The following is a 9,915-nucleotide window of genomic DNA, read 5'->3' as shown; positions in this document are numbered from 1 at the left end:
GGACTCATATGTGGAAAAAAGTTGTAATTGGGCATGAGATAGGATTTTACGATTTCATATGGTAAATGAGTCATTTGATAGGTTCATGTAGGTTTTCATGATCATATCTTGTCATTAGACAAGTCAAAACATTCAATAAGACCATTAAAAGCATAGTTTAATAGTTAGAAATTTGAATAGTAATGCTTATGTGTTTTTTGGAGGGAAACTCCATAATTTAAATTTTATGAAGATTTAACAAATGAAACCGATTGGAGGTAGTTGAGGGGGTCACTAACCATCCCTTGAAACTTATAAATTTTGATTGTACAACCTGGAGGGTCAGATTTGTATGGACTGTCTTAGAAAATTGAATGAAAGTGCTTGGTTTTCAAGAGCAACTTGAAGAATCCTTTTTTTTGTAAATGCTTTATGATAATGTAATGAGTGGTAATATCATCTTAGATGTGTAAATGCATGGTGAATGCTGAAGGAGAAGTTCTAGAATTGAGTTTTGGGGTTTGAACAAGCAGGCCCTGGGTTTTAAGCCATTTTAAGGACGGTTTTGAAGTTTGGGTGTTTAGGAGTGTGACAAAGACCTATAATCTTTAAAATCCTTTGATTTAGATCATTAATAGAGACTATGAAAAAGGATTAAGTCAGATTACAAGTTTGAAGGGTACTTGCTTCGTAAAAGTGGTCTAATTAAGCCTAATTCTGAGACAAACTGCCCTGTTCCGTACAATCTTTCCAAAGGAGTGATATCTAATTTTTGGATATGTTATAAAACTAAAAAAAGGGTATCTAAAAAGATATTTTATTTTCTTGTTGTTTTGTAAAGTTTGGGAGAAAAATTAAGAAAATAGAGTCTGCTAATCCAAAGAAGAGAATAGCCTAGTAAAGTGCAAAATTGGTCTCTTTTGTATCTACTAAAGATTTGTGGGTTTGGAAACCTTAAAAACATGTTGGTTGAAGTTTTTAAAGGTGTGTAGAGGTGGAGGGAACATTTGGTGAATGTAAATCCAAGTTTGGAGTCTTTGGTGGCATTGTGTGCATTTGGGAACACCATTGAAACATAGGGGTTGGGTCCATATTGTGCTTGAATTTGCAAGTTTGTGGTTAGATCCTCCATCCTTTGCATCAAATGGTATCAGAGCATCAACAAGGTCTTTTGGGAGTAGATAAGTTGTAGGTTTCATCATCATAGGAGTCTTTGTCATCCTTAGTGTGCTGGTCCCTTTGTTGAAGCCTTGGCGTGTCTAATTCCTCCTTGTGTGTCCCAGAGTTGAAAGGTACATAAGTGGTGTCCAGAGATTTCTTGGTGAGGAAAGAAAGAGAATTAGTGAGTTGGCCCTTGGGAAGGAAGAAAACTTGTTGTGAAAATGCCTCCTAAAAATCAAATGGCTAGAGAACTTGAAGAATTGAGAGAAGAGTTGGCAAGAGAGAAAAGAGAGAGGAGAGAACTTGAAGCATCTAGAGTGAGGGAAGAAAGACAGATGAGAAGAGAGAGGCTAAAGCTTATTGCAAGGATAGAATCCTTAGAAAAGGAAAGGCAAGAACCTAGAGGAGAAGAGGTTAGAGGAAGAAATCATGGAGAGAAGCATGAAGAAGAAGAGGTTGGTAATGCAAGGCCTGAGCATGAGACAACAGATGATCCTGAAGAAAGGAGATATATGAGAATTATTAAGGTAGTACAAGGTAATGGTGGGAAGAACCATATTGATATTCCAATATACTAGGGTAAAATGGATAGTGAAGAAGTGCTAGGGTGGATAGAGGCCCTTGAGAACTACTTTGATCTTGAAGACATAGAGGCAGATAAGAAGGTAAACATAGAAAAAGCAAGACTGAGAGGAACAACACTCACTTGGTGGACTAGTGTTCAGAATGTGAGAGAGGAAAGGTGGTGTAAGGCACCTAACCTATGTGGCAGGGGGGAACAAGTATCTATGTTGCCAAACACCTTGCCACTCCATGAAAGCAAGGATTCAAGTAGATTAGGAAGTTGGAATAAAGGTTTGGTCCATATTTTACAAGTTGGTCTATGTTTTTTAATAAAGGCACATGTAAGGCCCACAAGAATTTTGGTGTGGTTATAAACCAAGTGACTCCATGGGACCAAAAGGCCTTAGAATAGGGTATTTAGAGTCTAACAATATTAGCAAAAAGTGGTTGGTTTTTTGTTTTATCGTTGGGAATGCCTATATGGTTGTTCCAATGGTCATGTAGACCTTTATATATGTCATATGTGATCTCAGTTGAAAGGGGGAGATCAGAGTGCACGGTGGTTTGGAGAAAAAACAATAAAAGCTTCAATTTTCTGGAAATTTACTGGTAATCGCTCGGTTGTTACACCGGTATAGATCTGTATGGAACTTTTATAATTGATAAGTGTATGAAATAGTTGCAAGGGTGAGTTAGGAAACTTTTTGTTTTGGTTTGACTCAAAAAGGAGTTGGGGTTTAAAATTTATCTGCATTTTAGTAGAAGGTGGTCTGAAAAGCCTTGTTTCCTAGACCCTTCCACAAATGCATCCCTAACTTGCATTCCCACCAGTGGCACCCTCTAAAATTAAGGGATATGCAAGTTAGGAAACTAGGAAATGTAATGCTAGAGGTTGGAGGCTTGGAGAGAAGGGAAACTATTTTTCCAAGTCGGCCCTAGGTCATGCAAGCCCATGTGCTTAACTAGTTTTTGCAAGGTAATTGGTGATATTCATGGTTGCAGAAACTTCTGATCAGTTTGAGTGCTGGATTTGGATGCATTGACTATGTTGGAGATTTCCTTGAGTGTTTTGGGTCTTTGGAACCCACCTTGCCCATTCTTCCTTGAAGCCATGCCTAACTTGATCAACTAGGCCTAGGTACCAAGAAGCAGTTTGGAGGGTGCTGGAGCAAGATCAGCCCAAAAGCTTTTGGATTCTTAGTAGGTGCCAAGAAGGGTGTTTGGACCTATGGAGAAGTCCCTATGCTGTTAAGGGATACTGGGAGCAAAGTGCAAAGAAGCTAATTGGAAGCCTACAAGGTTTGTAGGCCTAGAAGTGCAAAGGTGTGTTGAGAGTTTGGTGGAACCAAACAAATTGATGATTTTGGGTTGGAATAGTATGTCCATGACTGTCTCCATTTTTGGTGACAGTTGGTGAGGCTTTTGAAGTGGGATTGCCTTGTTTGGCTTGGAGGTTGAGTATACCCGGAGGGGGTAACAGGACTTCTGAGAAGTCCTAGAATCCTAAGTTGGATTGTGATAGCAATTTATTGGCTTATGGAAGGTAGTTGCTGCAAACTCTACATCAAAAGGGGATTGAATAAGATTTTAGATTGGGAGAGAATGAAGACCATGGTGAGAAATCAATTCTTGCCATTTGATTTAGCAATCCAAATAAAGATAAGAAGGAACAATTTGAAACAGAGGGATATGGATGTCATGTCCTATATTGAGCAATTCCATACCCTGAGTATTAGGGGAGGACTAGAAGATGAAGATGAGAAGGTGGATAGATACATTAATGGCCTCAAGTACAATATTCAAGATGAAATAGGATTGAATACACCAAGGACACTTGGAGAATGTTTTTAGTTGGCAATCTAAGTAGAGGAGAAGTTGAAAAGAAAGAATGAGAGGAAAGCAAATCAGAGAGGAGGTGGAACAATGAGAGGAAGAGGTGTAAGAAGTCAGTTTGACACTTCAAACAATCAAGACAAAGATAAAGGAAAGGAGATTACATCTGAGACAAGAGGAAGTTTCAGGGGAGGAAGATTTGGAAGTGGAAGAGGTAATAGTGTTTTCACAGGTAAATGCTTCACATGTGGAGGAGTAGGCAATCAATCCTACAAGTTCCCTGAGAAAGGTGTGGATTTCAAGAAGGAGGAGAGGAGAGTCACCTTGACCCAAGGAGAAGAGGAAGAAAAGAAGTACGATAATGTAGACCTTGAACTTGAAGGAGAATCTTTGATGGTGAGAAGAGGACCACAAATGCAGCAGCAAAAGGAGACCAGACCATCCATTGTCAGGACAAATTGCATGAGCCATGGTAAGATTTGTAAGATGATAATAGACTTTGGTTCCTTTGATAATTTAGTGTCTTATGAAATGGTAAATAAACTAGGATTGAAGAAGTATCCTATTGATAGACCATATAGGGCATCTTCTGTCAGTGATGTACAATAGTGGATTTCTCTATAGGAGAATATAAAGATCAAGTTATATGTGATGTCATTCTAATGACATGCTGCCATGTAATCCTTGGAAGGCCTTGGCAAGCCTCAAGGAACACTATTCATTTTGGCTCATCAAATGTTTATATAGTACACAAAGATGGTGTGAAGTTTAAGCTAAATCCTTTCACTGGTCATGATGAGGAAAGAGTTATTTGTTTTGGCAAGAAAGAGTTTGTGTACTTGTAGGAGTAGAGGGAGAGTAAACATGATATGATAGATCTTCCACTGAAGCCATCTCTTTTAGTTATGAAGGATGAGATTGTTCAAGACAAAACTCAGAATTCTGCTTACAAGCAGACAGTGACACCAAAAGGAGTGATGATAGGAATAGTATGGTGTCCTTTGGTGATTAGAGTGAACAAAGAAGTGAACATATCCATGGAGGATAAGAGACAGGGTCAGCATGACCTCAGAAAACAAGTTATTCAGCCTTTGTCAAGGATAAAACATTGCAAGTGCAAAGTTGCAAACATCCCTCTAGAAGGATGGGAGGAAAGAAGATAGTAGCCCTTAACTCTTGGGACAAGGGTTTCTTTGAAGGTGGGGTGTTTGGTGTAGGGGTACCTATTAAATCATCTAAGAAAGCCTTGGTACCAGATGAAGATAGAGGATCAAAGACATCATTGATTGGTAATTGGGATATATTAAAACCAATAATAGAATTATGTAATAAACAATGTACTTTGAAAGACAAAAGTCATAAAAGTCCTAGTAAGGACCTAAGGGAAACATGATGTAAAATGGCCAAAAGAGCCATATGGGGTAGTCTTAGTATAGTTTCATACTTAGTTGCATTTAATAAATCTATATGACCAATTTTGAGTCAATGGAATAGTTTAGAAAGTTAGGGAATGCATAAAAACTATAGTTTAAAATTTGAATTTCAAATTCAAACGGTCATATTAGTTTTGGAGGGAAAGTAGTAATTTGGTATTTTTTTGATTAAATAAACCTTTGTAACCAACTTGGTTGGTTGGACAGGTGCATATAAGCCTATTTAAGTTGCAATGAACATATGCAAGACATGAATCATTATTGGTATGGAAAAAATCACAGAAATTGTATGGAACAACAATCATACTTTCCTCTGCATCAATAAGAAAAATAAAAAATAAATGATACTTATACATACAATGGGGCTCTCTGTGCGAATGGAAATCCTTGATGATCTAGGACGCTAAACTTGTACAGGCTCATCACTAGTAGCCACACCCTATATACAATAAAGAATGTAATTAAATGAGATTACCACAAACATTTTACAAGAATGCATCGATATTTAATCAATTAGAAAACATCTAATTACCTTTCCTTTGTTAGTGCATCCTGGCTCACCCCCTGCACTTTGTCCCCCCGGGGCAGGTGGTATTTGCAAGATAAAAGAAAGATTAGCAACCATATATGCTACAATATCAAATAGAAAAAAAAAATGTGAACACAACATAATGTATCGTAGATGTCTCAAGGCCAAATGAAATGGCCAAGAGTGTAGCATCATCTATCTGTCTGAGCTCCTCCTCGGTCATCAACTAAACAGGAATGAGGATCACATACATGTAAAAGTCAGTATGGCTTAAAAATTAAAATTACTCTATTATAAAAATTAACTTTAAATCACTTATTTCATAACAAAAAAATGTATACATGTACCGACACCGAAGGAGTCCATGCCTCTGCATTCCCCTCCTCTCTCGCATCAGGGTTTGTAGCCTCTACACGTGTGTCTGGGGTATCCTTGTCTAATACAAAATGATACTCAGGAAGACCACCTATGGGACCCAAGAAAATATTCTTGCATGTAATGCAAGTGTGAGGCACACAAATGTGTGATGAGCTAGCTGATGATGAACTGACACAAACATCATCAACACGAGGAGGTAGGATTGACCTAGCTTGAGATATCATTAGGCTACTCAGCCTATGAATGGCTCTGATGGTCTGAGAGCTAGCCACTGCCATAATATCTAGATGTTGCACTCGAGGAGGGGGGGAGATATCAGGGGAGGAACAAAAGTGCCAAGTTTCTTCCGCTGGGAAGAGGGTCTATCCTAAGGAGCTCCTAGTCCTAAGCCCATGTTGGGCTTCATGCTCCAATAGTTCACTTTAAGTTTCAACACAAATTCTGCATATAATTTTCTAAGGAAATAAAATGGTATGTCTAAATTGCCATGTGGAGGGATATCAAAGACCATCCACCAACGATCCCAAAAATTTGCACGTATGGCGTCATTTGTGCACCATTTAATCGATAGTTTGGTTTTTTTTGGGTCAACTGGTATACCCATTTTTGGGTTAGCAAAAAGACTAGCCAAATCATCTTTGGTTATGTTGAGGGTCGCGACCTCATCATAATCCAAACCATCATCAAACATCTGGTGCATTTCATCACGCCAACGAAGAGCAGCATTTTGTTGGTTCGTAAGGGTTTCAATGTTATCCACTATGGTGTTTAACGTGGATAACATAGGAGCCAGTGCAGGTACATTATTATATGTTCTATGCAAACCTCTTAACTCGAAGAGATTTTCATTTATCAAATCCTTGATTCGAGGAGGGTTTTGAGGAGGTAGAGGATCATTTGGTGGATGGTTTTGTGGGGATACTGGATCATTTGGTGGTGGGTTACGAGGAATATTATTACCTGCCTCACTATCATCATTTTGATCAGCCATTCCTATTGAATTGCAAAACGTAATATATATTTTAAAAAGAAACTAAATTTTAACCATTTTGTCAAAAAAACCCTACATTCAACTAAAACAAATAAAATCATCCTAAAATCTATTAAATTTAGGTTAAAAATGAGTTGGGGGGAAAAAAAACATACCCAAATATCTGATATCCGCTCGTATCCGATATCTGATCCACGGTGGTAATACTGGCCCCAAATTCACATAAAATGAGGGCCCGCGAGTTTGTGATTTTATTTATCCAATGCATGGGTATCGGATATCCGATACTATATTGGATATCCGATATTGTATCGGATATCCGATATGGCCCAAACATATAACATATGATATATATTACATTATGTTACATTTTATATATATTTTTATTATATTTTATATATATTATATTAATTTACTATATATTATAATATGAAATATTATATTATTATAATATAATACATTATAATATTATTATTATAGTATAATATTATATGATTGTAATATAATAATAATAATATTATTATATTATAGTAGAATAATTATTATTATAATAATATTATTATTATAATATAATAATAATAATATTATTATATTATAGTATAATAATAATTATTATAATAATAATATTATTATAATATAATAGCATGATATATTATTTAATATTATTATTATTATTCAATATGATATATTTTTTAATAATAATATTTCATATGATATTATTATTATTTAATATAATATTATTATTATATTTTATTATTATTTAATAATAATATTATATTAAATAATAATAATATCATGTAGTAAATATTAATATTAAATAATAATAATAATAATATTAAATAATATATCATACTATTATATGATAATAATAATAATTATTGTAATAATATTAAATAATAATAATAATAGTGGCATAATAATAGTTTCACATGTCGGTTATTCGATTTAAAATCGGATATCCGATATTATCGGATATCCGATATTATCGGATATCCGATATTATATTAGATATCCGATAAGGCTTGGCTTCCAGGTTTAGTTCCTGGATAGGTGAAAAAAAGTCAGAGCGGATTTTGAAGCGCTTTTAGGCGTCTTCAAACTCTTTTTTTTTCACATTGCCACTTTTTGGCACACCATGATCCTGCACATACCCAATTACAACATATATTGACTGCTTTGCTAAGTAGATAGTATATAGAAATAAAACCATGATAAACTATGTATAGGTCAACTATGTATAGATAAAAGCCATGATTGCCATTGATCTATACATATTTGATCCATACATAGTTTACCACTTGGCTTTATTTAATGGTATAGCATTGATCTCTCACAACACTATACTGGAACTTATTACTGAGTACATTTTGACTATTTCATTGACATTGGTATGATTGGCATATGAAGTAATTCTATTTTATGATTGGCACTATGATGTAATTCTATTTTAGGATTGGCACTATGATATATATATATATATATATATATATATAATCAAAGGTAATCACATGACCACATACTAGAACTTGTTATTGAGCACATATTGACTAAGTATAGATAAAAGCCATGATTTTCATTGATCTATACATAGTTGATCCATACATAGTTTATGACTTGACTCTATTTAATGGTATTGCATTGATCTCTCATAGCACTAAATTGGAACTAATTACTTGATCTATGCATAGTTTAGTTGTTCATTTCATTGGCAAGATTGGCATTGGTCAATACATAGTTTAGTTGTTCATTTGATTGGCATGATTGGTATTGGTCAATACATAGTTCAGTGGTTCATTTCAATGGCATTGGCATGATTTTCATCTAAAGTAATTCTAGTTTTTGACTTGGCTCTATTTAGTGGTATTGCATTGATGTATATATGTACACAAACATGTATGTATGTATGTATGTATGTATGTATATATGTATTTGCATATGTATGTACACACATGTATGCACGCATGTATACATACTTGATCTATGCATAGTTTAATTGTTCATTTCATTGGCATTGATATGATTGGCATGTGAAGTAATTCCAGATGGTTAGTTGGCTTTTTTTAATGGTATTGCATTGATCTCTCACAACACTATATTGGAACTCATTACTGAGCACATTTTTACTATTTTCCTAAGCATACTTGATGTATACATACCTAATCTATATGTTTATGATCTCATAAATGTTTGGTATTGTTCATTGCATTGTTAATTAGAGCTATAATTGAACCATACACATGTGGAATACACGAGTGGCAAATGATGAATGCTCAATTGTAGAACTTGAGAGCATATGCTGATAGAAATTTGATTTGATAGATGATTGTATAGTTCATGATTCTGTCCTATGTTATATTTATAGTCCTAATTTACTTGCATATGTTTTTATTTCTTGTCTTTTTGTCTCTATTTTATTTCCTATGTATGTTCTCACTAACAAGATTGTCAAAAGTATTTAGTATTTTTGGTAGATGATTGTACAACTCATGATTTTGTCACATGTTATATGTATATTCCTAATTTTCTTGAATATATTTTAAATTTCTTATCTTTCTTCTACAATTTGGTTTCCTATGTATGTGCTTCTTGATAAGATTGTCAATGGTATTGACAAAGTGTCTTTCTTTTCTATTTTTTTTATTGCTCCTGATTTGTTGATATTGTGAGACCACACATGCTGATAAAAAATGAGCTATCTAATGATTGTTTACTATGCATGTTTGTAAACGGTCAATATTTTTGATGCTACTCCTTGGTGTATTTCATTAAAAAATAATCATGTTTTAATTTTTCAAGCATGTTTAGTTTGTATATGTAGGGTTGACCATCTAACAATATAGGCAACAATGGGAAGATTGAGCAACATGAGAGGGTTTCTCACTAAATGTGGGGCATAAGGGTATAGTGCATGGATTTCCTAGTGTTTTCCATATTTAATAGTGTGTTTTCACACCACCATTTAGATCATGGATATTGCTCTTTCTCATCAATCCATGTATATTGTTTTTCTATATTCTTTTCTCATCAATCCATGTATATTGTTTTTC

This window comes from Cupressus sempervirens, chromosome 4 (genome assembly GCF_028749045.1).
Source record: "Cupressus sempervirens isolate cs-2001-9-10 chromosome 4, ASM2874904v1, whole genome shotgun sequence".
In the NCBI taxonomy this organism is placed as follows: Eukaryota; Viridiplantae; Streptophyta; class Pinopsida; order Cupressales; family Cupressaceae; genus Cupressus; species Cupressus sempervirens.
Note: the sequence above shows the minus strand (reverse complement) of the source record.